The sequence below is a fragment of the Lissotriton vulgaris genome, chromosome 1_1 (assembly GCF_964263255.1).
Source record: "Lissotriton vulgaris chromosome 1_1, aLisVul1.2, whole genome shotgun sequence".
Taxonomy (NCBI): domain Eukaryota; kingdom Metazoa; phylum Chordata; class Amphibia; order Caudata; family Salamandridae; genus Lissotriton; species Lissotriton vulgaris.
Genome location: NC_141685.1, coordinates 872,444,800 through 872,467,464, shown reverse-complemented (window position 1 = coordinate 872,467,464; position 22,665 = coordinate 872,444,800).

Sequence of the window (22,665 nt, the reverse complement as noted above, 5' to 3'; positions counted from 1 at the left end):
CTGGAAGAGCCAGATCTATCTTGAGCTTCTTTTGGAAGTCTATGAGGGAAGGGCGGTTCGGAGTAGGAGCAGGAGGTCATTCCAGGCTTTGGCTGTGATGTGTGAAAGGGATCGTCCCCATTTCTGGTCTTCTTGATAGGAGGGGTGCATGGGGTAGCCTGGGAGGCCAAGCGAATGTGTTTGGTGGGTTGGTAGAGGTTGAGGCGGTGTTTGAGGTATGCTGATCTGATATTGTGGAGGTCTTAGTAGGAGTGCATGAGCAGCTTGAAATTGCATCTTTCCTGGACTGGGAGCCAGTGGAGTGCATTGAGGTGCAGTGAGATATGGGTGTTCCGTGGTATGTCCAAGATTAATCTGGTGGTGGCCTCCTGGATGGCTTGGAGTCAGTGTAGGATACCGGTTGGATTCTGGCATAGAGGGCGTTTCCGTAGTCGAGTCTGCTTGTGATTAGTGCCTAGGTGACTGTTCTTCTGGTCTTCATAGGGATCCATTTGAATACCTTGCGTAGCATTTGCAGGATGAGGAAGCATGATGAGGAGATGGCATTGATCTTTTTATTCATGGTGAGGTTGGTGTCTAGGATGATCCCAAGGCTCTTAGCATGATCATTGAGGGTGGGTGGAGCCAGTTTGGAGGGCCACCATTAGGCATGGATGTCATTTGGAGGTAGTCAGGGGTCGCAGCTGTTATTTCCACAAAACAGGGCTTTGTTTTTGTTCAAGTTGAACTAGAGGCAAATGTTGCCCATTAATTATGCAATGATGTTCATTCATTTGGCGAAGTTGGCTATAGCAGCGTTGGGTCTGTACATAAGGGAGAGACTGAGCTGTGTGTCATCGGCGTAAGAGACAATGCTGATGCTGTGAAATCAGACAATGTCTATGAGAGGTGCCATGTATACATTGCAGAGTGTTGGCCCGAGGGACTAGCCTTGAGGTGCCCAACAGATGAGATCTTTGGGTTCTGAGGAGAATGGTGGTAGTATCATGCTTTATGTTCTTCTTGTGAGGAAGGAGGATATCCATAGAAGGGCTGGTCCTCAGATGTCCAGGAGATGAAGCCTTCTGATGATTGTGTTGCTGGAGACGTTGTTGAAGACTATGGATAGGGCAAGGAGGATGAAGGCAGCTGTTTCTCCTCGCTCGAGGATGCTTATGACCAGGTCTTCACACTTCTCAGTGCTTAATTGGTGTACAAAATAATGACAAAAGCACATGATTTCAGAAGCCTGCTGCCAAATGACAGGCTTCCTGAACACTAGGATTGCCAAATCTTGATTTATTCTCATGTATCTTCCTTCCTCCACTGGACACTTCCTGTCTCTCTTCCTCTTCCTTGCAGGTTCTAATGCACCTCTTCTTATCACTATTTTTCCTATCTTTACATTCTTTCCTTCTTTCTCCATTTTCTCTCTCTTGCTCTGGGTCAAAATCTGATGATCAAAATAAGTCCCAGTTCCCACGAATATGAGCATATTCCTACCGCATACAACCATCCCCATAAATTATGAAATACAAGCTGTAGCTGAACCTATAAACATATACAACACAATTATTCTGAGCACTATCTCCTTCAAAACTGGAATTGGCCTAATGCAATACATTTTTACAGAATGTCCTATATACACATTCCTTTAGCTATCTCTCAGACAGCCTGTCCTAAATCAAGTATGTGTGCAATTGACTCTTAGCATCTAGCACACACTAATATATTATATGTAGTCCATTGGAAACCCATGCGCAGAACATTAAAGTATATGTTATAATTAGTTCAAAATATCTAATCTCTTAATCAATTGACATTACCCCTTGATAAAATCTGATGATTCGCCAGTATTCTTAATGACACCTCGAGAATACTGTAGCATTAAGTAAGCGCTTCTTCACAATGTGCCCATGAGCTATGGAATACATTTGCGATTGTCTGATTCGTCATCAAATTATGCTCCATGCCAATACAAGCCAGACCACTAAGCAGATAATAGACACCTGTCTGTTTCTTATTTTAAGTCCTCCTATTAATTAAAATATTATACGGGAGTCAAAACACAAATAGTCAGGATTCTTCATGTATAACGTTCCAATATTAAAATTTCACTACTCATCATAATGGGATGGCATACCTGGTTGCCGGTTGTAATTCTGTTCCTGTCCGATCAACAATGCAGATCTTAAAGGTGATTCTGTGGATATGTAATGTGTCCATCAAAATCTGCATGCTAACAATAATCAGACACATATGTAAGGGAAATACTGCTGCACTCACCCCCGTCTTCCAGTATCCTGGGTTGCTGGGCACTAGATTAGCAAGCCTATGGGAACACACAGAAATGCTTCTAGACATAACCAAACTGATTTTAGACAACAACTTCTTTTTATTTAAAGACAACTTTTACAGACACATACAGGGTGTGGCCATGGGCTTCAGATTTTCTCCCTCATACGACAACTTGTTCATGGGAGGAGGAGTGGATCTGGGTCTCAAAGGAGACATCATGGAATGACCCGATTCTATACTGGGGCAGTTACTTTGATGACTGCATCATGATCTGGACAGGCACAGCAGAAAAATTACATCAGTTCTCTGATCATCTTAATAAGAATGAAACCAATATTCGGTTTACTTACCAACATAATAAGGTAAAAGTAGTCTTCTTGGATGTAGAATTCTATATACAAGACGATGCGATGCACAGTAGGCTATACCACAAACCCAGATTGTGCAACACAATATTGCACGCCACAAGTGCCCATCCTAGGCACCAAATCAGGGCCATACCATACGGAGAATTAATGTGAGCTAGCCCCAATTGTAGCCATGGCTTGGAATTTTCTGGAATGTATAAAAGACATGAACAAGAGATTCGTTAGAAGAGCTTATGATACATCAACCTTATCAAAAGTGAGAAATAGGATTATGAAAATAAATAGACAGGACACCTTAAGGGAGACATGTTGTAAACAAGAGAAATCAGAGAGAGTGAGCCTTAACACAGATTATACCAACATGTCAAGCGTATTGACACAGAGTATGCTGAAACACTGGCAAGAATTAGAAGTGGCCGTCAGGGGCCGAAGGAGGCCGGGCTGGGCCACCCCACTGACATTTACTGAACTGGTATTTTCTTTCTGTCATTTGTGGTAGTGTTAGTGATCTAACCTGCTTTTAATTTATTGAGGTGGAAAAAGGGTCGCTCTTATGGCTTGTTCCACTAACACTTCTACCTTGCTGCCCTCTTTGAATGAGTCAGGGGCTGCTGTTATGGGCCCCCTAGACACCGATTTTAAACGGCTGCCACAGGATATTGATAGGGAAATCGCCCTGGCAGAAAGACGTGCGGGACGCAGATTGTCCATTGAGCTTCTAAAAACCCCTGTTGATAAACGTACAAGCCAAAGTTTTCCATCATTGGTCACTCCTTTATCATCCATTACGCTGCCTGTTGCACAGGAAATCCCACACCTCTCTCCCCCAACAATTGAGCCATTGGCTACTTTTCCTTTGGAACTAGTAACCTCTACTTTGCCTGCAACCCCTCCTAGTGTTCCTACTAATCCATCCACTGGGCAACAGCCTACACCACAACCCAGTGTTTTAACACATGCTGCAAAGACCAAACCCTGTTCCAAAAGGAAAAGGAGTGTAGTTACAAAGAAATGTCATGTTCCAAAACCTCCAGAAAAATACAGGAAATTAGGGACATGTACACGACCTCGTGACACTACTGGGAATAACTTTACTGGGCCAACAATGGGCGAGGGAGAAGCTGTTCCGCCAGGCTTAGATTCCATAATAATAGCATCCCCTGGGAAACCATCACCACCAGGCTCAGATCCCATAGTTATAGCATCCCCTGGGACACCACCACCTAAGCCGCAACTCTTCTTGGAGTTGGAAAAATTAATACGGTCCCTTTTGAACCCCTTTGAAGACAGACTAAAAAAACTAGCTGACCAGCTGTACCATCTAGAGCAGGCTAGTCTAGATAATTTCTTTTCAACTAAATCTTTAATTAAGTCCTGTCTTAAAACGGGCGAGAATAGGAACCAACAGCAAATAGCTGAGCGAGATGTAGTTGCCCCCTCGGTCGAACTACATCCTCCTGTTGCTAGTATTGCAACTGACCACCGGGGGAAGGGACAAAGTAGTAAGACTACTACCGAATTGTCAACTATCCTAACCAAAAGCAATTGCGGGAAAACCAAGCCCCATAGTATGGTGGCCAAAGGTAATAAGGAATGCCCAAAAAATGTCACCCCTGTTAGCAATGTTATCCAACCCCTACCAAGTACCCTGATAACTTGCCAGGGTCCTTTGGTTAGCAACGACAGAAATTCCTGCAAAAATAGTGTTGGAACAAATAAGTCCCATGTTCCACAAGTTCAAAACAGGGATGGTTCTGTAAGTGGTGGTAATGATATTTCTGGGAAAAATAAGGCCTCCTTGGTATCAAAGAATGCTCCCCTGCCACGCCCTGTTGTCCCAGAACAAAGCCGACCAACACCCTGTGTGATAAAACCTCCAACCAGGATACCCCCAATAAATCTTACTCCGGATTCCTATCCCTATGTGGCTATTCTTACCAATGTTCCACCTCTATTGGTAGGGCAAAGAGAAACCTACCAGATGTTAAAAAATAAGGTTATGCACTGGTTAAGGGTTAATAGACCATTGCCCGGGGAAGTGGATGGTTTGATTATCGGGGTAAGAAGGGTTAACTGGATGGGATGTACCCCGAAAAACCTGGGGCGTGAATGTATTATAATTAACTTCCAAGATCCAAGGGTGGTAGGATTGATCATGAGGCCAGGCTGGAGCACTAGCAGTGGTGGGATTGGTATTGTGGATCTCACTTTTTTCTATCCAAGACCAGTTGGCGTCCATCTTGGTGGGAATAACGAGCTAAGGAGATTCAGTTTCCCTCCACAGGCAGGGACCATCCCTTTCAACGTTCCTTTTCCACGACCAAATGTTTGTTATGATCAAGTTTATAACTCTCATGATGGGCAGAAAAATTTGAGGTGGGGATGGTGACGAAAATTGGCTGTTTTCAATGAAATTGGGGACAACATGGGTAGGGAGGACATACCCGAGAAATCTGTGGCATCAACTGGGGATGTAATAGCAAGTCCAAAAGAAGTGATTATTAACGGGAAGAATGAGAATTGGAGGGTCGACAGTAGGGTGTGCATGGAAATTTTGGGGGGTGAAATAAGACCCATATTAAATACTGGTGTTATCCAGGGAACTGATGTTAACTGTGTGGATATTGTTATAGATGAGGAAGGTAATTGTGAGAGTCTGGTCGACCTCCCGTCTATGCCAGTCATCGATGTGGAGACTTGTAATGGCACTAGCCCTGGGAGGCTGTTTTCGTGGAATATCGCGGAGCTAGGTACTAGACTATTGTCACAAAATTGGATAGACTTTGTCAGCGGGTTTGAAATGAGTCTATTTCAGGAGACATGGGCTTGCGACCCGATCTTCCTCCCAGGCTATTTAAACTTTTGTATCCCAGCGAGTAGAGGCCCTAGGGGTAGACCGATGGAAGGCTTAACAGTTTGGATCAAGCAAAGTCTACAAGTTAAAATAAAAGTGCTTGACCTGGGTTGCAAGGATATACAATTGTTAAGAATATCATCAGATAAGGGGGGTGTGATAGACATATATAATATTTATGCTAGGGGTACCAATGCTGGGAATTCCCCCACCCTAGAGGCCCTATCCACCTTCCTTGAATCACAGTCCCTGGGAAATAGAGTGGTTGTGGCTGGTGATCTCAATAGGACCTTTGAACCGTTGGAAAATACGGAAAATCCGATAGGGCAAGAGGAAGACGTCCAATGGGGTGTCCCGATTCTAAATCTTGCACCAGTCAAACGGTGGACAAAAGACATATTGCTATTAAATGCGCTATGTTTGGAATATGGGTTGAGGGCCCTTAATGGAAGGACAAAGAGCGACCAGGGAGGCAACTGTACATTTGACAATGGTCATAGTAAAAGTAGAATAGACTATGTCCTTTGTAGCCTTAATTTATGGTATGGGATAGGCGATATGGAAATAAAGGGTAGATTAGAAAGTGATCATAATCCCCTTTGTGTCACCCACACTTGGTGGACGGCCACGCCGGACAATCGAGAGTCAAGTAGTGAAGCAGTACCTGTTATGGCCAATGATATGCGAAGAGTCAAATGGCCAAATGTGCTAGCAAATGTAGCGTCCATGGACTACATAAGTTCGGAGGTGGACAATGTAATTGCCGCCATGGAGATAGCAAATCCTGTAATACCTGGGTCCGCTTCAACGACAGCCATACACGATAAGTTCTTTTCCCTTTTAAAACCACATTTTATGAGATTGAATAATGCAAATAGAAGAGCCCCACTTAAAATGGCTAGGTGGTTTAATAAGCAGTGCAGGTTAGCTAGATTGGAACTGGGTAGGGCAATCAGAAGTAGGGACAAGGTTTTGATCAGCGCAGCCAGGAAACACTACAATGTTAGTATTCGCCAGGCCAAGAAAAAGTGGGATGAAGAATATTGGGATGAGTTGCTGGAAGCCTCCGGGGCAAGGGATTCCAGACTTTTCTGGAAAATCGTGAAGTGGGGCCGAGGTGGCACCCCTAACAACCCAGATAATAATGTCAATGAGGCATCCTGGGTCGAGTATTTTAAACCCCAATACGCAGAGAATAGGGAGATTGTGGCCATAGAACCAATTCCAGTTGTATTTTGCAAGGGAAACTTGTTTTCAAACAAAGAAGTAGAATTGGTAATCTCATCTTTACAAGGGGGAAAGGCACCGGGTTTGGACGGGATACCCTCTGATATATTTAAGAATGACAAGGTACGGTGGGCTAGGTATGTGACCTTACTGGGAAACGCACTAGCTAAAGAGGCTGTAATCCCAGAAATATGGAAGAGGGCAATAATCATACCGATCTATAAGAAAGGTGATCGGTCATTTCCGGCCAATTATAGGCCGATAAGTTTGATTGCCACTGTCCAAAAAGTGGTGGGGAAGATGGTGGTTAATAAACTTATGGACTGGGTAGAAGAGAACAATGCCCTTTCCCCCTACCAGGCAGGCTTTAGGCGGGCGACCAGCACGGTAGATCAAATATTTCGATTTACCATGTTGCGGTGGGGGACGGTACTCCTTGGCGAAGGCAGCCTATATGTCGCGTTTGTAGACTTGAGGGCTGCCTTCGACCTGGTCCCAAGGAGCAAGCTTTGGGCAGTTCTGAAAGGGATAGGGGTCCCACCCGAGTTGCTCACCTTAATAATGCGACTCCATGAGTGTAACTTTGCCAAAGTCCAATGGGGGAGGAACGGGGAATCTACTGTTAACTTTCCCGTCGAGCGGGGTGTACGGCAGGGATGTGCAATGGCACCCCTGCTCTTCTCCTTATTCATTAATGGTATTGTGGATAGGATGTTGGACGCAAGCGTGGATGCACCTTCGCTAGCGGGCATCAGGGTTCCGATCCTGATGTTCGCTGACGACACCCTAATTGTGTCCAAAACCCCAGCTGGACTGCAGCGTGCCCTAAATATATTTGACACTTTTTGCAGGGAGCATGGCCTTGAAGTCAATGCTGGCAAAACAAAGCTGATGGTTTTCTCCCAAAGGCGCCGACCCCAACCAAGGGTATCTCTGAATAACAGCGAGCTCGAGGTAGTAAATGTTTTTACTTATCTTGGGGTAGAGATATCGAGCAAGCCAGGTTGGTCACGCCATATAGAAAAGGCGGTACTTAGACATCAGCAGATTGTAGGGGCGCTTCGGGTAGAGCAAGCTAAATCAAAAACTAGGCCTATAAAACCGGTCCTCATGGTTTATGATGCCAAAGCTTTAGGGGCAGCCCTATATGGGGCAGAAGTATGGGGTTTTGAGAGGCTTCCTACTCTACAAATATCAGAGAATAGGTTTCTGAGGGGAATTACGGGTCTCCCCCAGAGTGCGCCATTAATCCCGCTTGGCCTTGATCTAGGGAGGAGATCGGTTAGTGACTGTGCTCGATTAAGGCCTATCCTTTATTGGAGACGGCTTTGGACGACCCCAGAGATCTGACACTATGCTGATGGGTTTTTAGCCTTAATCAATTCAGACACGTTTCACAAAATATCATGGTTGTAGACACTCAGGGTTGTTCTTGGTGAGCTTGGTCTCCCTAACCTTTGGGAAAATCCCTCCGGGGAAGTATTCCCAAGTAAAAATACCATCAAGGCCATCTATTGGGATCATGTAGAAGAATGGCTCTGGAGGAGTACACAATCAGAAACAATGGGGGGTAGATTCCTGGAAATTAAAACGAGACCTGTATTAGGAAAGTATTGGGACAGTATTACTGTCCGGATAGACAGGAAGTTATTTTTCCAGCTAAGGTCAGGTTCTCTCCCCCTGAGGTCATTGACGGGTAGGTGGAGGAGTACTAACACCTCATGTTGCCCGGTGTGTGGTGCCCCCAACGAAAGCATAGCTCACTTCTTATTTCTGTGTGAGGCCTATGCAAACCCAAGGAGAGTATGGTTGGCTCCAGTCTGTAGAAACCTTGGGGAATCCAGTGGTGTTGAGGGGTTGAGAATTATTTGTACCTCCACTGACATGCCCATTGTGCTGGGAACAGCAAAGTACTTGGGGTGGGCATGGTCCATTAGGCGGAGGGCTTTATCTCTCACTATGAATTGAAATTTTACAGTAATTTTAAATATTCTTTTTGTTAAAGCTTGCACAACTGCTTAAAATGTATTTTTATGTATGAAATATGAATTTTAATTGCAATGTATTTTAAAATGTATGTTTGTGCTTTTATGAGTTTATAACTCGAATAAAGCTTTTTCAATCAATCAATCAAGAAGAATTTACATCTTCAAAGCCAGATGTTATTTTTCGGAAAAGCAGATGCCTTTGGATGAAAGATCACACGCTAGGTTTTTATAAATGCAGACATTGTGGAATGTGCAGATGGGCATATGACAAAAAGAAGGAATTTGAGAACAGAATAAACAAGAAATATGTGATCTGTTCTAACATCAACTGCAGCAGTAAATATGTAGTATATGCTATAGAATGTAGGTGTAAACGCCAGTAAGTGGGTATCACCATCACGTCCCTTAAAGATACGATCAGCGAGCACATGAGAGCTGTAAAGCAATGAGATATGAGATATCCCATAGCTGTACACATAGCTGAATGTGAGGCACAAAACACACATAGAACATTCACATTTTACGGAAATGACCAAGTGATAAGGGACCCCAGAGCAGGTAACAGGGGACTTACTCTACGAAGAAGGGAGACCATGTGGATTTTACAAATGAGGAGTGTGGAGTTAGGTCTCAACACGGATCGTGAAATACAATATTTTTTAGGAGAATGAGACACAGTGAACAAATAAATTGGAAAGCTCATTAGGAATCGAAGTAAAAAGTTATAGAATGTGTAACAGATTATATTATGCAGGTGCTATGTGGAAAATGCACTAAATTATTACCATATGGTATGATATTCGAGGTTGGACTTCAGTAAAATATTGGATATATGAAATACGTAATAGTATTACACAATTTATATGATACGTTACTGGCACAATAATGTGTAGGGATGCAAAAGAGATCTTAGCTTTTACTAAGAATCTACTGTATTAAATATGCAAAAATTTCATTCATGATCAGACGTTAAGCACTGTGTAACTTGATACAGTATATTACTATCATTATGCACTTATAAGATGGCCTTTATATGGTCAGAATATTACATCTTGGAATAGCACCATATTACATCCATAAATGTAACAATATAAAGACAAAATTGGAACTTGTGATAATGATAGATTTACAAGACACAACAAATAATGTATCTTATGTGTATCATAACTGGATCGCAAAATATATATTAGTAGGCTGATACTTTAATCAACAGTATTTCGAATTTGTGGGAGTTCCTTCTAATGTGCTAAAAATGATACTAACAGAGGACCCTTTAGCTAGATCGCCTTAGGATAATAGCGAAAAAAATAGACACATAGGTTTCTGCAATAGTAGTAAAAATACATTATGACTTGGTGGCCAATGAATTTATTCTCCACAGCCGGCATTAGAATGTATTTGAAGATGGCGTCCGTATTTACGGCTGGATCACGGTGACAATTGCAGTAGTCATAATTGGGTTGCTCTCATATATATTGATGCATCATGGCGCCCGCTTCAGACGCTGACGTACTTGCTCCTCGCATTTGAAGAAGTTCGAGACATCAAAGGTAAGCACACAGAATTAATCTTGTAGTGTGCTTTGAATCCTTTGACTTATCAGTAATGACTTCGGGATCTTAGAAACAATAATGGCCAATTGTTATGTTTTTTTTAAGGACATGGCCACTCAATATATGGAAATTGTCTGCTATAATAGAAGGAGTACAGCCGTATTAGGCAACACAGGATACTCAAAGACGAGAGTGAGTGCGGCAGTATTTCACTTCCATATGCATCTGATTATCGGTAGCTTGAAGGCTTTGATGGGCGTATTATGTATCCACAGAATCACCTTTAAGATATGCAATCAGCGGCAGTCGACGCAGGTAAGTGCAGTGGGGCAGGAGGAGGGGGAAGTCAACAGACGACAGAATAGGGAAAGTTAAATAAATAAATAAATGTTTTCCGTCGTCTGTTGAAATACCCCCCAGCCCCACCCCAGCGCGCTTACCTGCACCAACTGCCGCTGTATGCAATGCTGATCAGACCGGGACGGAATTACAACCAGCAACCAGGTATCCCACCCCATTATGATGATTGGTGAAATTTTAATGCTGGAACGTTGTACCTGAAGAATCATGACTATTTGTGTTTTGACTCCTGTATATTATTTTCATTGATAGGAGGACTTAAAATAAGAAACAGACAGGTATCTATTATCTGCTTAGTGGCGCTAGCTTGTATTGGCATGGAGCATGAGTTGGTGATGAATCAGATGATCGCACATTTTTTCCATAGTTCATCGGCACATTGTGATGAAGCACTTACTTGGTTTTATACTATTCTCAAGGTGTCATTAAGAATGCTGGTGAATCATTAGATGTTATAGAGAGATAATGTCAATTGATAAGAGATGAGAAATGTTGAAATAATTATAACATATACTTTAAAGTTCTGCACATGGGTTTCCATCCGAATAGCACGAACAGGAAAATGAGACAAATAAGGTTTACACCAGATGTTACCAAAATAAGGGTATCAATGATTTAAAATTGAGCTGTTATGTTACAATGGAATTTTTTCTGTATATACTTTTAGCCCTGAGGGAGTCGCAGGCTAACCCCCCAGTTGCAACGAAACATGTGTTGGCTTGGTGGCTAGAAATAAAGAACCAAAAGACGAACTGGAAAGAATAAGATACATCTTTATTATTTTAATATACTGAAATGGACTACATATCATATATAAGCGTGTGCTAGAGGCTAAGAGTCAATTGTAATAGTGATTTCACCCATTGGGGAGTAGGGTGGATCTCCCTACCTTTTTGAGGACCGCGACTGTACTAAAACTGTGACAAATATTGTGTGTATTACTTGTGAGTGCGTTTTGCCTTATTTTGATCACCCATACGAAACTACATATCTGGGTGCAGTGAGAATCCCACAGATCCTGTATTTGCTTATACAAGGCCTAAGCTCACAAAGCTTTTTCTGGGAGGAGCCATGGTACACACCCTTGACACCAGGAACAGAAGAAAACCTAGCTCTCTGGGGTCATGACCTGCAACTGGCTTCTACAACTGTAGACTGACAATTATCATCCAATCCAATCTTTCATCTCTCTTTCAAATAAGTCAGGGTCATTACAGAGGCTGTCAATGATCGCAAACACTCACATCCGTAAACATAACACAAAAATTGGCATGCCAACAAATTGACAGGTAGAGCTGGGCCATGAGAATATTTACACAAACAAAGGAAGAGTGTCCGACAGTAAGGCGTAAGTGTGATCGAGATAGCACGTATAGATATGAGGCCAGCTGTAGTTGGTCAGAAGGCTGGGCTAACTTTCAAGAAAAAACTCATTATTTTTTCAGGAAACCCTCACTCACCCTAGTGGTGACATGCTTCATCATTGGGTCCACTCGGGAGATCGAGTACCTCCCGAGTGTGCTACGACGCCAGGAGACTGCGGAGCAGGTTGTTGTGAGAGTGAGATGTGAAAAAAAGTGTAGTTAAAAATGTCAGCGGTTGTCCCAAAAAAACCATTTATTCGCTGGTCAACTTGACATATTAAAATTAAGAGCTATGTGCAGGGAAACTATCCACAAGAAATACAGGTGTTTCCCTGTTAGGGGAAGGTCAACATGTTTCTGCCCTTAAAGTGTATGAGTTTACAGGGCTTTCGTCAGGACCAGTGAGTGGGTGTTACCTCAACAGGTATAGGCGCGCTAAGGCCTACCCTGCTGTAGGTCGTGAAAGTTAAAACACGAGATCCAGCGGGGACAGCTAGGTGCCGAGAGGGTGCTGAGCGTTGCGGGCGGTGTGCCATTGTCGCTCCCACCCCCCCTCTGAATCTATGGGGCGTGGTTCATATTGAATACAAACTTCTGGGCTCCTCGCAATAGAGGCAAATCCCCAAGCCTTTTGGTTTGTATTTTCACGCACCTATTTTTACACATAGTGCCACTGTTTTAACTTTCACGACCTACAGCAGGGTAGGCCTTAGCGCGCCTATACCTGTTGAGGTAACACCCACTCACTGGTCCTGACGAAAGCCCTGTAAACTCATACACTTTAAGGGCAGAAACATGTTGACCTTCCCCTAACAGGGAAACACCTGTATTTCTTGTGGATAGTTTCCCTGCACATAGCTCTTAATTTTAATATGTCAAGTTGACCAGCGAATAAATGGTTTTTTTGGGACAACCGCTGACATTTTTAACTACACTTTTTTTCACATCTCACTCTCACAACAACCTGCTCCGCAGTCTCCTGGCGTCGTAGCACACTCGGGAGGTACTCGATCTCCCGAGTGGACCCGATGATGAAGCATGTCACCACTAGGGTGAGTGAGGGTTTCCTGAAAAAATAATGAGTTTTTTCTTGAAAGTTAGCCCAGCCTTCTGACCAACTACAGCTGGCCTCATATCTATACGTGCTATCTCGATCACACTTACGCCTTACTGTCGGACACTCTTCCTTTGTTTGTGTATCTATTGATTGGGGATTAAGAGTGCCCTTGAACCCTGTCTCTCCCTTTGTTGACCCATGAGAATATTTGGCATATAAACTGTGTATTAAACGTTGAGTTAAAATATGATAAAGTCACTTAAAATTTCAGAAAAGCATATTGCTGTACCATGCTGAAGTATTTCACTTTAGCACAGACGAGCATATCACTGCATTGAGATTAAGTTATTAAAAGTGTTTTCAAATATTCCTGTCCCTGGCCTGGACGATTATGCCATTAATGAACTAAGAGGAAAGCCAGTTGTTACGGTACCCTATATGTGTCCTAGATTCTTACTATTGATTGGAACATTATAGTCTAATACATCAAACCCTGATAAGTATTTCTTTGTCATTAGGGCTCTTTAGAGAGATTTAGTTTTGTACAGACACACGGGAGCACCCAGTATAAGCCAAAACAATACCCTTTCAGATATTGAGTAAATAGTAAATTATGCAGATATGAAGTAGAAAACTCTGGGTAGCTCCCAAGTTTATGTAGAGAGCAGCTCCTATCTAGAGCACCCTAACACACCGGCGACACTCTAAAATCTGCTCACCTCAATTGTCTGTTTTTCTAGCAAAGTTTTTAACCATGGGATTAGCACAGTGCCATCCACGCTGAGCTAGACCGGGACAAAGAGTTTGCCATTCATACAGCAAAGTATATAGATTTAGGTATACACATTTATATAAAGTCAGATTGTGAGAAAAACCCTGTCCCATTATCCTTGGAGGAATGACACCCTCCTTCCCCCAAGCCCAGAACCCTGACCAGCACTTCTGGGTGTGGTAAAGGACTCTATCCTGCAGATGGTTACGCAGTATCACTATACTTACCGTTGTCTCCATTTTTTCTCTTCTTCCCTGAGATCCTGGGGACGTACCACTGAAGAAAGACCAACCTAGAAGGAAGAAGAAGAGAAGAAGTAGTGTCGGAGAGAGAGACAAACCCTATTGAACCTGTTTCATATATATATATATATATATATATATATATATATATAGAATCCATGAGGTCGCCCTACATGAAGATGCCACTGCAGAAGGTTTAGATGCCTTTAATTTGAAGTGGTACAGCTCGGCAGGTAAAAATCACCACCTGAAATAGTACAATGCCCAACGCGTTTCAAACAACTTTGGCCTTGATCACGGGCGAAAACAGGAAATGGGGAAATACCAAAGATTAAAGAACAGGCTGTGGCGGCACCCACTGGGGCTGTAAGGTGAGAAACTACAAGTATCATCATGCCAAGCAGCATACGCCCACAGAGGCGGGACTTGGAACACTTATCAAGGTGTTTCTCCTCAATGTCAGCCATTTCCTGTTTTTGCCTGTGAAACAAACTGAAAAAAACATAGGTTTTAGTGAAGTTATAGTTAGAAATTAGCATTTATAAAACCTTAGAAATTCACTGAAAAAAACACAGGTTTCAGGGATGTTATAGTTAGTTGGACATTTCACTCACCTACTAAATCATCCATTCAGACACTTATACACCCACTCATTCTTCAATACACCTTGACTTATATATATATATATAACACATATTTAAACTTTACAGAAACACAGTCACTGGATGATGTCATCAGTGATGTCATCTGTGATGTCATTTGAGATGTCATTAGTGAGGTTACTGACCATGTCATGAATGATGTAATATGTGACATCATCAGCAGTGCATTGCGGGGCGCGAGTTATAGTTAGCTGAACTAATTGTAACAGGTGAATTTCTCTGCTTTTGTACGAGTGAAATGCCCAACTAACTATAACGTCCCTGAAACCTGTGGTTTTTTCAGTGAATTTCTAAGGTTTATTAAATGCTAATTTCTAACTATAACATCCCTGAAACCTGTGTTTTTTTCAGTGAATTTCAGAGTTTTTTAAAATGCTAATTTCTAGCAAGGCCTACAAAGGTAGGTCATGTGCAGAAAGTAGAAGAAAGAAATGTGCAGAAAGAAGCAAGAGAAGTTCAGAAAGACGAAGAAAGGTGCAGAAAGAAGCAAGAGATGTGCACAAAGAACCAACAGAGGAGCAGAAAAAGGCCTTGCTGCAAAGTTATCCTGTGCCCCCAACTTTTTGCTGACGGGTACTGGTGGTAACTGACTCTGACTAACCAGGCTTGGAGCCAGTGCTATGCTGAAAGACACTTAGAATACAGTGAAAACACCTACATACACTAGGGTACACTATGGGTTGGGGTACCCCTGTGATTGGCATTACCTTCCCTGTATGGCCCTAGTGCATATTAGGGCAGGGAGATTAAAATTACCTCTAACTAAGAGGTGCAGAAGGAGACAAGAGAAGTGCAGAAAGAAGAAATACAGGTGCTGAAAGAGGTAAGAGAGGTGCAGAAAAAAGCAAGTGAAGTGCAAAAGAGGCAAGTGTGATGCAAAAAGAAGCTAGAACAGTGCAGAAAGAACCAACAGAGGTGTAAAAAGAGGCAAAAGAGGTACAGAAACGGATAGGAGAGGTGCACAAAGAGGCAAAAGAGCTACAGAAAGAGGCAGGAGGGGTTCAGAAAGAAGAAGAGACGTGCAGAAAGAGGCAAGAGAATTGCTGAAAGAAGCAACAGAGGTGTAGAAAGAAGCAAGAGAAGTGTAGACAGAGGCAAATAAGGTACAGATAGAAGCAAGAGCCTTGCAGAAAGAACCAACAGAGGTGCAGACAGAGGGAAGAGGGGTGGAGAGAGAGGCAAGAGGGGTACAGAAAAAGGTAGGATGGGTGCACACGGAGGCAAGAGAGGTACAGAAAGAGGCAGGAGGGGTGCAGAAAGAAGCATGGAAAGTGCAGAATGAAGCAAATGAGGTGCAGAAACAGACAAGAGACGTGCAGAAAGAGGGACGAGAAGTACAGAAAAAGGCAAGTAAAGTGCAGAAAGAGGCAAAAGAGGTACATAAAGAGACAACGGGTGCAGAAAGAAGCAAGACAGGTACAGAAAGAAGCATGGAAAGTGCAAAATGAAGGAAAAAGTGTGCAGAAAGAGGCAAGAGAAGTATAGAATAGAGTAAGTGAGGTACAGAAAGAGCCAACAGGGGTGCAAAAAGAGGCAAGAGAAGTGAATAAACAAGCAAGAGAAGTGCACAAAGAGGGAAGAGAATTGATTGCTGAAAGGAGCAACAGAGGTGTAGAAAGAAGCAAGAAAAGTGAAAAAAGAGGCAAGGGAGATGCAAAAACAGGCAGGAAAGGTATAGAAAGAGGCAGGACGAGTGCAGAATGAAGCAAATGAGGTACTGAAAGAATCGTACAGAAAGAAGGAAGAGAGGTGCAGAAAAAGGTAGGAAAAATGCAGTAAGAGGCAAAGGAGGTGCATAAAGAGATAACTGGGCTGCAGAAAGAAGCAAGACAGGTGCAGAAAGAAGCATGGAAAGTGCAGAGTGAAGCAACAGGGATGCAGAAAGAGGCAAGAGAAGTGCAGAAACAAGCAACCAAGGTATATTAAGAAGCAACAGAGGTGCAGAAAGAAGCCAGAAAAGTGCATAAAGAGGCAAGTGAGATGCAAAAACAGTCAGGAAAGGTACAGAGAGAGGGAAGACGAGTGCAGAAAGAGACAACAGGGGTGCAGAAAGAAGCAAATGAGGTGCATAAAGAGGCAACAGATGTGCAGAAAGAGGGAAGAGAGGTGCAGAAAAAGGCAAGAAAATTGCAGAAAGAGGCCAAAGAGGTACATAAAGAGACAACAGGGGTGTAGGAAGAAGCAAGACAGGTGCAGAAAGAAGCATGTAAAGTGCAGAATGAAGCAACAGGTGTACAGAAAGAGGCAAAATAAGTGAAGAAACAGGCAAGATAAGTGCACAAAGAGGCAAGAGAAGTGCACAAAGAGGCAAGAGAATTGTTGAAAGAAGCAACCGAGGTGTAGAAAGAAGCAACAGAGGTGTAGAAAGAAGCAAGAACTGCGCAGAAAGAGGCAAGTGAGATGCAAAAACGGGCAAAAAAGGTACAGAAAGAGGGAAGACAAGTGCAGAAAGAGACAACAGGGATGCAGAAAGAAGCAAATGAGGTGCAGAAAGAGGTAGCAGACGTGAGGGAAGAGAGGTGCAGAAAAAGGCAAGAAAAGTGCAGAAGGAGGTAAAAGAGGTACATAAAGATACAACAGGGATTCAGAAAGAAGCAAGACAGATGCAGAAAGAAGCATGGAAAGTGTAGAATGAAGCAACAGGGGTGCAGAAAGAGGAAAGAGAAGTGTGGAAAGGAGCAAGTGAAGTGCAGAGAGAGCCAACAGAGGTGCAAAAAGAGGCAAGAGAGGTGCAGAAACAGGCAAGAGACGTGCACAAAGAGGCAAGAGATTTGCTGAAAGAAGCAACAGAGGTGTAGTAAGAAGCGAGAAAAGTGCAGAAAGAGGCAAGTGAGATGCAAAAACAGGCAGGAAAGGTACAGAAAGAGGGAAGACGAGTGCAGGAAGAGAGAACGGGGTGCAGAAAGAAGCAAATGAGGTGTAGAAAGAGGCAACAGACGTGCAGAAAGAGGAGAAATAGATAAAAGAGGAACATAAAGATATAACGGGTTCAGAAAGAAGCAAGACAGGTGCAGAAAGAAGCATGGAAAGTGCAAAATGAAGCAACAGGGGTGCAGAAAGAGGCAAGAGAAGTGTCAAAAGGAGCAAGTGAAGTGCAGAGAGAGCCAACAGAGGTGCAAAAAGAGGCAAGAGAGGTACAGAAACAGGCAAGAGACGTGCACAAAGAGGCAAGAGATTTGATTAAAGAAGCAACAGACGTGTAGTAAGAAGCGAGAAAAGTGCAGAAAGAGGCAAGTGAGATGCAAAAACAGGCAGGAAAGGTACAGAAAGAGGGAAGACGAGTGCAGGAAGAGAGAACGGGGTGCAGAAAGAAGCAAATGAGGTGTAGAAAGAGGCAACAGACGTGCAGAAAGGGAAGAGAGGTGCAGAAAAGGGCAAGAAAAGTGCAGAAATAGATAAAAGAGGTACATAAAGATATAACGGGTTCAGAAAGAAGCAACACAGGTGCAGAAAGAAGCATGGAAAGTGCAAAATGAAGCAACAGGTGTGCCGAAAGAGGGAAGAGACGTGCAGAAAGAAGCAACAGAGGTGCAAAAAGAGGCAAGAGATGTGCAGAAACAGGCAAGAGAAGTGCACAAAGATGCAATAGAATTGCGGAAAGAAACAACAGAGGTGTAGAAAGAAGCAAGTGAGATGCAAAAACAGGCAGGGAAGGTACAGAAAGAGGGAAAACGAGTGCAGAAAGACAACAGAGGTGCAGAAAGAAGCAAATAAGGTGCAGAAAGAGGCAACAGATATGCAGAAACAGGAAAGAGAGGTGCAGAAAGTACGAGAGATTTGCAGAATGAGGTCAAGAGAAGTGCAGAAAAAGAAAGAAACATGCAGAAAGAAGCAACAGAAATGCAGAAAGAGGCAAGAGAGGCGCAGAGGGAAGCAAGAGTGGCTTGCACTCCATTAGTACCAATGTAACATCCACATTTAGCAATAAGTAACAGGTGATTATTCTAGGTTTGCAAAGGGCCTTCCACCACGCTGTAACACTTGCTGCTGCATTTTTGGTAATGTTTGACGCGTTTCAGCTAGAAACAAATCTTATTTTGTTCAAATCTCCACATTAGGGTGCAGATGATGAATCACAATTTGCCTTTTCAGCTATAAACAAGGCTTTTTAGTTCAAAATCTCCAAATTAGGGTGCAGATGATGAATCGGAACTTGCCAAGCATAGGGATGGTAAGTTCCAATACTATTAAGGACACGGAGACCACGCTCCCTTTTCACACCACGCTGTAAACGCGGCTTCTGGAGCACTGCTGCTCGAGCGATGAAATCCACTTGTTTCCTGACGTCCCCAGGACACAAGAGGACCTCATTGCCCCACCAGCAGTGCACCAGAAGCTGCGTTTGCAGAGTGTTGTAAAAGGGGCGTGGCCTCAGGCCACCTCTCTACAATGCAGCTCTGTGGCTCTTACTGGAGGTACCTGGTGGGCTAGTTGGCTCTCAGGGACCCTCAGGATTGAAGAGAACTTCATCCCCCAATTTACAACGTGCCAGGGGTTGCGTTTGCACACTTGTTATGTCAGGCCCCGCCCCCTCCCTGCACCACTATGCAAACGCGCCCCCTGGCTCATTGTAAGTTGGGGGATTAAGTGCCCTTGAATCCTGGGGGTCCCTGGAGTCCAACTAGCCCACCGGGTACCTCCAGTCAGCACCACAGAGCTGCGTTGCAGAGCTGTGGTCTGAGGCCACGCCCCTTTTTACACTACTCTGCAACGCAATACTGTGGCGCTTACTGGAGGTACCTGGTGGGCTACTTGGCCCCCAGGGACCCTCGGGATTCAAGAGGACTTAATCCCTCAAATTAAAACGCTCCACGTAATTTTTTTTCCCTCTCCACATTTTGAACTCTTCCATAATAAAAACGCCAAGATTGAGAAGCACATAAAGTCTCCTAGATTCGTTTTTCGCCCATCCCTCCCAGATTTAAATATTTCAAGCAAATAACACTGCTTTGCAAGGAAAGCTAGTTGGACAAATTAATTTGTGTGCAGGGTAAAGTGTTTGTTTTTCTGTGTCACCTCCTGGAATATCGAGCAGCTGTAGTGGTGGAACACAAAGAGGGGCAAGGACAAATAGTGCTGGAACATGGACCCATCTGAGACGCCAATAAACTATTCTGCTGAAGTCCCAATCCAGCCTGCACAACCTTCACTAATGAATACATGCCAACACTCCCGATTCAGGCTGGAGACTCCCGATTTCAAGGCTAATCTCCCACCTCCCGGTTCCTGAATGCAGAAAGCAGATTTTCTCAGAATCATGATTTGCAGGTGACAGGCAAGTCGGCCTAGACTCTTGCACAATCCCTGTGCTACCCTCTCTACCTGCTATAGCGCTGATCTTGTGCTCTTCGTAGGTAAAGGAAAAATAAAGGATATATTGTCATTGACCTGACATTCAATCCTGCAATGGTAAATGAAATGAAACATCAGCATTTGTAAAGCGCACAGCTACCTCTGGAGAGGTGTCCCGGCACTGGGGACCATTGGGAAGATTAAGCTTGCTACTGCCCAGAGTCACACGGTGCTGGACTAACCTGCAACCGGCACCGGGGATCTTACTGTGAACCCCGTGGTCCGTAATCAGGCACCCTGGCCGCTGCGCAACACCTCTTCCACTTCCAAGACCGGTCTCTCCACTGTGCTAGTGGAGCTGCAGGTTTGAATCAGTTTGAATCACAGACCTCAGCTCTAAAAAAGTCCTGGGCCTTATTTATGAGGAACAGGTGTAGGACAGCACTGCTGATCTTCAATTGCTGCCTAGCATGGTGCGAGGGTGCACCCATTGCAGGCAGGATTGTTTTTGTCCAGGAACCTGGGCCGGACGTTTTCCCGGTGGGCTGGAAGGGCGGGGGTTGGTTTTTGACCCGTAAGTGCTGGTTTTTACACTAGCACCCTGGCTGGCACTTCTCAGTAGCATCCCCTCCCTCCCCTAGGGCCAGTTAAGTGGAATTGCCAGGGCTGGCTTCAGTTCCCAGTCCGGCCATGGCAGGAAAGGGACCTTCCCCCACAAAAACAATCCTGAGAGGCATTTTCCCTTTTCTATATGTGCTGCAGAATGGAAAGAGTAAAAAACGACGAGGCGTAATGTTTTGGTGCTGCCCCTGGTTTACGTGATTAAGTAGATCTGGGGCAGCATTAAAATCCATGGGTGCTGCGTGGGAAAACCGACTCCAATGCCCTTGATGCAGAGTAAGGCAAGACAGAGACTTGTGCTGCTCTGTCTCACTCCATATCAATGAGGCCATACAAAGCCACGCAGAGTGTCTTTGCGCGCCTCACAGATTTGATTGAGACTGAGCGGCTTGCATTGCCGGAGAGTAAAAAAAAACACAATGCTCTGATGGCACAAGCCTCTCATGAATAAGCCCCCCTGTGAATCCCAGGAAAAGCTCTGGGAGAAAAACATGTGTATTAAGAAGAGTTCCAAACTCTGTTTTGGTTTGTATTAAGTAAAACTCCCAAACTGCCGAAAATAAAATGTTGATGCCTCATACATTCCATTGACCCAATTCAGGCGGGAGGGTCAAATTTTAAAGTACTAAGGGCCAGATGTAGGTGAAATAGATTTACCGATTTTAAATTACCGAATTTTACCGATTCGGTAATTAAAAATAGGTAAATCTATGGGGTCGACATGTAGGTATTCTAGATGTGCTGGAATACCGAATCGGATGATTTCGGTATTTACCGTTTCAGTAAATACCGAATCGGCAATGCCCATTCATTCCTACGGGCTTTGAAGCCCATAGGAATGAATGGGCATTACCGATTCGGTATTTACCGAATCGGTAAATACCGATTTTCACAAGGGTGCAGGGGGTGTCACTTTGACACCCTCTGGCACCCCCAAAACAGGCTTGGGTGCCATGTGGCAGGCATACATGCCCTAACGGCAGGTCTGCCTGTCACATGGCATAGGTGTGCATGCACACATGTGCATGCACACCGGAATCGGTATTTTACCATCAAATTGGATTTGATGGTAAAATACCGATTCGGTAAGGCTCCTGGGACTCTGAAGAGTCCCACCTACATATGGGTGGCTCAGATTCGGTAATTTTACCGATTTTTTATTTTACCGAATCGGTAAAATTACCGAATCGGTAATTTTACCGATTCGGTAAAATAATGCCCCCTACATGCCTATCACCTATTTACCGATCGGTAACGGCCGAAAATACCGATTTTCGGCCGTTACCGACCGACCTACATCGGGCCCCAGATGGCTTAATTTGAGCTGTCTCCTGCCTGAAATTGCCTGTACCTCAATATAAGTCAAAGGGGAAGATACATCGCCCAGGTTATTTTTTCAAAACCTCCCTCTTTTTAGTTCTGAAATGTTGGCATGCATGCCAATGATGCAAATTTCAAACATAGCACTTCCATGGTGACTGAAGAGAAAGAGACACCTGCGAAAGCATTAATAGCAGCATTGTCAAAGAACATTACGAGATGACCTTTGAAACAATACCCTTCCTCCAACCTAGTGCCATTGAGTACTTCCGGATGAGGCACTCCCGCTAAAGACGTAACTATGAGCTCATCACCGTAGATCCCAGCGCAGCCGATGACCTCATTAGCCATTCACAAGTCATTTGCCATAGCTAAATGTAGCCCAAGGGGATTCTGGGAGGATGACCCCACACTGCGGATGGCTGGAGGCCTAGAACTGGGAGTGCTAGCACGTGCTCCGACTTCAAATGTGTTATCCGCATGGTTTACGAAAACGCTGCTGGGCCTTCTCTACTCGGCTGTGACCAGGAAGGAAATGACATCAGCATGCCGCAGTAGGACTCGGTGCCCTGTTACAAGGGCAGGAAGGAGCAGAGGAAACACTCTGGCACACCCCTCCTATTGATACACTATGTGCAGTTCCACCAAATTCAAAGAGCTTAAACAAACGGCTTGCCCACCAACAACGCAAAATGGAAAAACTGAAAC